The sequence below is a fragment of the Sus scrofa genome, chromosome 13 (genome assembly GCF_054392235.1).
Source record: "Sus scrofa isolate SSC_HxYL_T2T_F1_AM1 chromosome 13, Sscrofa_HxYL_maternal_Yorkshire_Landrace_v2.0, whole genome shotgun sequence".
Taxonomy (NCBI): Eukaryota; Metazoa; Chordata; class Mammalia; order Artiodactyla; family Suidae; genus Sus; species Sus scrofa.
In genome coordinates this window covers 87445514-87451946 of record NC_139395.1, presented here as the reverse complement: position 1 = coordinate 87451946, position 6433 = coordinate 87445514, and positions in this window count along the sequence as shown.

Genomic DNA, 6433 nt, shown 5'->3' with positions numbered 1-6433 from the left:
CCCAGTTCTACGTGGAGTTGGACAGAGCTTGCTTATGCTCTGCCAAGTGTCTTCTGTGTGACCTTGGGTGAGTCATTTCTCCTCTGAGTGTCATAGGACACTAATACCCACCTAACAAGGTTGCTGTAAAGCTCAGTTGAGACCAGAGAAGTGAATATCTACAAAAAGTCACACACACAAAGGTCATGCTGCTTTTCTCCCCAGGGGAGCGGCTGGGGAGTAGAGAGGGGGAAGGATTGGTTCTCGGTTCCAACCCCACATGCTGCAGCGTCTGAGGTGAGGGAAGAGTGTCAGCTGCTATCCCTTCACTGATGCTCCCCCCCACCTCCTCCCAATTCTGTAATAACTGCAGAGACCACACACAGAGCCCTGCCACACTGCAGAGAGGAACTTCTGTCACCTCCCTGTATAGAGCCTGGAGCCGGGCAGCCACCTGCCAGGCCTGCAGCCCAGGTGCCTCTAGGCACCCTGGTCTTTCCACCTGCAGATGGAAGCCCCAGGCTTGATCCAGAGTTGAGTGTTGGTAACACGTAGATTCTGCTCAGGCAGCTCTGGGGGCTGCATTCAGTCTGCATCTCTCCCACCCTCCCAGCTGGCAATGCTGCTCTGCTGGCCCCAGAAATACACTGAACCACATCAGAACTGCAACTGTGTGTCAAAACTTACAAAGGAACTGAGGCCTTGATAATTATAATACAACAAGGCACCCTTTCTGTGTACAGACAGGGCTTAGTGCTTTCTACCTGGTCACCTGCTGAGCCAGCCTCTAAGAGAGAGGGAGCTGTTATTGTCCAGTCATATACATGCAGAAAGAAGCTAGAAGGAGTCAAGTCTTTGGCCCCATATTCTCCTCCCCCCCACCACAGGTGAGCTCCCGGCTTTGCTGGCAGAAGCCCAGTCAGTGACAAAGTAAAGGGTCTGCAGGCTCAGGAAAGAGGGGACAGTGGAAAGGCTGGCTATGGCTGGAGGAGGAAGGGGTGGAGCCCAGACCAGAGGGATGGGAAAACCGCCCTCTGAGGAGGACTCTGGGGCAATCCCAGGCCTCAGAGGACTAGGGAAACTGAGGCAGACTGTTTCCTCCACCTGGGAAGGGCTCTCCTGACGTCATAGACATTCAAGAGGCCTCTTCCCACCTACCACTGGGCTTCCACCTCCCTCCCTGTGTGGCCAGCTTGTGGGCAGGATGCCCATTTGCTCAGGTCCTATGGGCTGGACCTGCTGTGAGACCCTGGGTAAGAAGGGTCTTACCCTCTGGGCCTCTACTTTCCCATCGCTCATCTATGCAATGGGACACCCTGGAGAAAACAGAAAGCTCTAAGCAGAGGAGAGAAACCCCTCAGTGCATGGGACCCCAACCTGGTTGGGTACTTCAAAAGCCTGGAGCCAAAACAGGATGAGGAAGGCTCCATGGGACAGAGGCCAACCCCCTTATCCTTCAGCCTTGGGGGGTGGGGGCAGGGAGTAAGGACACTTCCAGGAGCCCCCAGGGAGAAGGACAGCCCTGGGCGTTGCAAGGCCCAACCCTACCTGACCCTGGCCTACTGCCCTGCCAATTACCTTCCACTCTTCTGACCGCGGTGGTGCTAAGCTATTCCTAACTCAAGGCCTTTGTGCACACTCTTTCCCAGCTGCGACTCACCATGTGGCCCACCTCCTCAGGAAAGTCCTCCTTGCCCACCCCTTTGTCTGCAGTGGCCCTCGCTGTGTGTTTATATGTTTATGTGTTACGTGTTTATGTCCAGCCCGGGCTTGCTCAAGACCTAGACCGGTAGAACAACAAATGTGAGCGGACAGGTGTATGTCCAGAGGCGTGCGGCCAAGCCCTTCTGAGAGGCCCCCTAACCCCGTCCCTACTGCAGGGCGGGGGCTGATCATTCCCCCGGTCCAGTGCACCCCTGTTCTCTCGGGCCCTGCGGAGCCGGAGGCGGCCCGCAGATGGGACTCGGGCCACTCGCAGAAACGTCTTTCCGCACAGCCCGCACAGACTCGAGCGCAGAGTCCACAAGCCCGGCCTCCCCAGGGACCGAGGACCTCAGTCCTCTGCGCCCCCAGCCTGCCTCTGGGCGGAACGGTCGCTCCCGGCGACAGGAGCGGGCAGGCAGGTCGGAGGCCCCAGGATAGGCTCCAGCGGCTGGAGCAGGAGAGGGGTCCCCTCCTTACCTGAGGCCCCGGCCGCCCATCTGCCGCCGGGCACGGACCCCGCAAGGCCGCGGGACTCGGTCTCCGGCGCTGGGGCCGCGTCGGGGAGCGTCGCGCAAGAGGCGCGGGTGGCCGGTTCCCGCAGACCCGGCGGGCAGGGAGGGAGATGTGATCCGGCCTGACTCTGTGCGGCCCTTCGCGGCAGCGGCGACACGGAAGGCAGGCGCGTCCTTTTCGTTCCGCCAAAACTGCAAAACAGCCACCGTCCCTACTTGCGACACGCAGGCCCGCCCCCAACCCGCAGCGGCCTATGGGAATGGGGCTATGCCAAAAAGAAGTCGAACGCAGAGAGAGTAGCCAATCAGATCCTTGGGGGGCGGGGCATACCGCCGACCTCTTAAAGAGACAGAGCTCGGGTCGTACAGAGACTGGAAGCGGCTGAGTCGCGCCCGGAAAGGGGTGGGTGGACGGCCCAGGCTAGGGACGCAGCCGACTGAGACGCAAGGGGTCCAGTCCGCAGCGGTTCGCCCCTGCGTCGTCCCTTCCGCCGTCGGCGCCGACCGTCTGGGGATGAGCCTCCACAGCAGCCTTCGGCCTGGTGACCTCTGGTCCAGGGGGACAACCCCTGCGCGAACCCGTCGCGTCCCCGCGCACTTGCCCACGCGGCCACGGCCCGCGCCATCCTGCAAGGCGGCTGTTATTAGTCGCGTTTCACAGAGAACTACCGGAAGCTGAGACGTTAAGTACTTACCTGAAGCCTCAGGACCAGGAAGTGACAAAACCCAGACCCCTGGTGTAACCCACCTGCTCTCACCTATAATACCTCTTCAGGCAGCCTCCCCCCCGGGGAGCTTTCTAGAATTGCCGGTTCTTGCCCTCCTGCGTCTCTGCTGTGCCCACTCTTCTTTTTCCCAGGGCTTTGCATGCTCTGGCCCATCCTGCCTCTGTGTCCTCATCCCTCCCACCGCTCCTCACTCAGTGCTCAAGCCCCCTGGTCCCTGTTTCTCTTCCTTGAATACACCTAACTTGTTCCTGCCTGTGGGTCTGCACCTGTCCTTACTTGCCTGGCTCCTGTCACATGACCCCCCCCCCACACACACACACACACATCCTTGACACCCTAGCCAAAGTAGCTGTCCAGTCTCTGTCACGGAGCCCTTTTATTTCCTTCTCAGTGTTACCCAAAAACTGGGTTTGCCTCTTGGTGGGTGTTGAGTGGAAGCACACCACCAAGGCAAAGAGCTGGAGAAGGAGGAACTTATTACTTGCAGCAAGTAAGGAGAACGTCAGGGATCCTTCCCAAAGCCTGCCTCCCCAGACAGCAAACTTGAAACTTTAAGCTAAGGGAACGTGAATACTCCTGAAGGGCTTGGGCGGTCCAGGCTTTAGTTGACTGAAGTCACAAGTGTCCAAAAAAGTCAACATTAGTCAACACCTCAATTTTTTAGGCTCCAGTTAATCTGTTGGGTTGAGCGCTTCAGGCTAATTTTTACTATTGAATCAGAACAGGAATTTTTGCAACTGACCTATTATCTTGCTATTGTTACTTTTTTTTTGGCTTTTTTAGGGCCACACTTGTGGCATATGGAGGTTCCCAGACTAGGGGTCAAATTGGAGCTGCAGCTGCTGGCTTACACCACAGCCAGAGCAACACAGAATCCGAGCCACGTCTGCAACCTACACCACAGCTCATGGCAACGCTGGATCCTTAACCCACTGAGCAAGGCTAGGGATTGAAACTGTGTCCTCATGGATGCTAGTCACATTCATTAACTGCTGAGCCATAGTGGGAACTTTCTTATTACTTTCTTGCCTGGTAACAGTTTGTTTCTGTGTTTTGTTGCTTTAAGATCACTAACTACTGAGGGCAAGCTCTGTGACCAGACTTAGATCTCAAAATAACTAAGGGCAAAAAACAGTCTCTGGGTTTTTTGGCCACCCCTGCAGCATGTGGAAGTTCCAAGGCCAGGGATTGAAGCCAAGCCACAGCAGCGACCTGAGCAGCTCCAGTGACCATGCCAGATCCTTAACCTACTGCTCCACAAGGGAACGCCCCAAAATGGCTTCTCTTATGTCAAGAGAGTGTGCCTGGTTCTCTTTCTCAGGGAACCCCATATCCTGTCTGTTTACACCAGCACAATCTCTCTCCTATGATTATATTCATGTAGTCACTTCCTAGCTCATTATTTGCTCCCCCTGCCAAGAGAATGTCAGTGTTAGGAGCACAGAACCATGCTTATCACATTCTCTGATCATCCTGAGGCTGACTCAGTGCCTGGTGCAAATTGTAGGCACCCGCTTATCACAGCAAACCCAAGATACACACCCCACCTTCACAGCTGGGCAGGAATGAGACTGGGCTCTGGCCTTCACCTAGCTCCTGTTCTTACCCAGCAGAAGATGAGGAAGCCACCACCTTGTGACCATCTGGACTTTCCCTGCCTGGACCTCTGTCAGCATGCAGTTTCTGTATCAGCCAAGAAAGGCTGTGCTCTATGCGGACACCTGCCTTCCTGAATGGGCAGCTCCTACAATTTCTGCCAGGAGGTTACATGCATCGCCCCCCTGCTCACTTAAATTGGCAAAAACAAGTCATGAGCCACTTCTGACCTGCAGGGGCAGGAAACTTTCCTGCCACCTGTGCCAGGAAGGAGGAGAAATGGAGCACTGGCGACTAGGCCGAATCACTGCCCTCCATTTTTGTTTTTTGAGACAGTACAAACTCTTTGGGGCAGGGTGGGGGGAGTCTGCTCTGACTATTGCACAGTTCTGCATTTTGTACTCTGACTATGGGCCCTACACACAGGTTTATTTGGGGAGTAACAAGGATGCCTAATTTTGCCCCCTCCCTTCAGGGCAGAGTGCTTCCTCACTGCAGCAAACACACACACACACCCCACACACAGGACAGAGCATGACATCAGTGAACTTCTGTGAAAGGTGTTCAGGAGTCATGGCTCAGTGGTAACAAATCCGACTAGTATTCAAGAGGACAGGCTTCCATCCCTGGCCTCACCCAGTGGGTTAAGGATCCGGCATTGCTGTGAGCTGTCATGTAGGTCACAGACTCAGCTCAGATCCCACATTGCTGTGGTTGTGGTTGTGGCAGCTACAGCTCCAATTTGACCCCTAACCTGGGAACTTCCATATGCCTCAGGCATGGCCCTAAAAAGACAGAAAAGAAGGAAGGAAGCATGGTTTAACCTATAAAGGTCTGACTCCCAGGTTCTGTCCTTGCCCTGGCCAGGCTGGTGGTGATACTCACCAGGCATGGCTGACTGGAGGACATGCTGCTGCAGAACTGGGCTCCTTGATAGCAGTGGGAGCCCAAATAATAGATACAAATGGTTGGGCTCAGCCAAGGGGCCAGGAGTCAGAGACACCCAGCCAAGCCATGCCCACTTCCAGATCTGCAGACAAGGTAGTTGTTTTAAGCTGCCAGATTCCAGGATTGTTTGCTGCATGCAGTGTCATGAACCATCTCTTCTCTGGCTTCTCCCTCAGCAGCTCTCAGGCTCCTAGCTCCTGCCAAACTCCCTTTGTCAGTTTCCTTAACTGTTAGGGTTTCCTGAGTCCCTAGCCTGGGCCACTGTCTCCTCTTGCTTCACTCACTCTCTGGATTATCCATCCACTCCCCTCCCATGGCAAATGCAGCTCAGCTCAAAGGCCCTCAAGAGCCTCAGACCTGAATATCTAGTGGCCTCCTGGTTATCTCCACCAGGATCCATGCTCAACATAGCCAGAAGCAAGCACATCCTTCCTTCCTTCCTTTCCTTCCTTCCTTTTCCTTTTTTTCTTTTTTTTTTCTTTTTTTTTTTTTGCTTTTTAGGGCTATACCTGTGGCATATGGAAGTTCCCAGGCCAGGGTCGACTTGGAGCTTTAGCTGCAGGCCTACACCACAGTCACAGCAATGTGGGATCCGAGCTGTGTCTGTGACCTACACCACAGCTCATGGCAACACCGGATCCTTAACCCACTGAGCAAGGACAGAGATGGAACCTGCATCCTCATGGATACTAGTCAGATTCATTACTGCTGAGCCACGACGGGAACTCCCAAGCGCATCCTCTTTCCTCTCAAACTAACTTGTCCTCCTCCTGCATTCCCCATCTCAGGCGGCACCATCACCCACCTAGTCTCCTAAGCCAGAATCTGCTGTCATCTGGGGTGCCTCCCTTCTGCTGGCCTCAACCAATAGACTCCATCTCCTGAATGCCCACTCCTTATCCTCATTTCTGCCCCTACCCTGGGTCCCATCCAGAGAGTTGCCCAGCACACAAAAGTGCCTGGCAA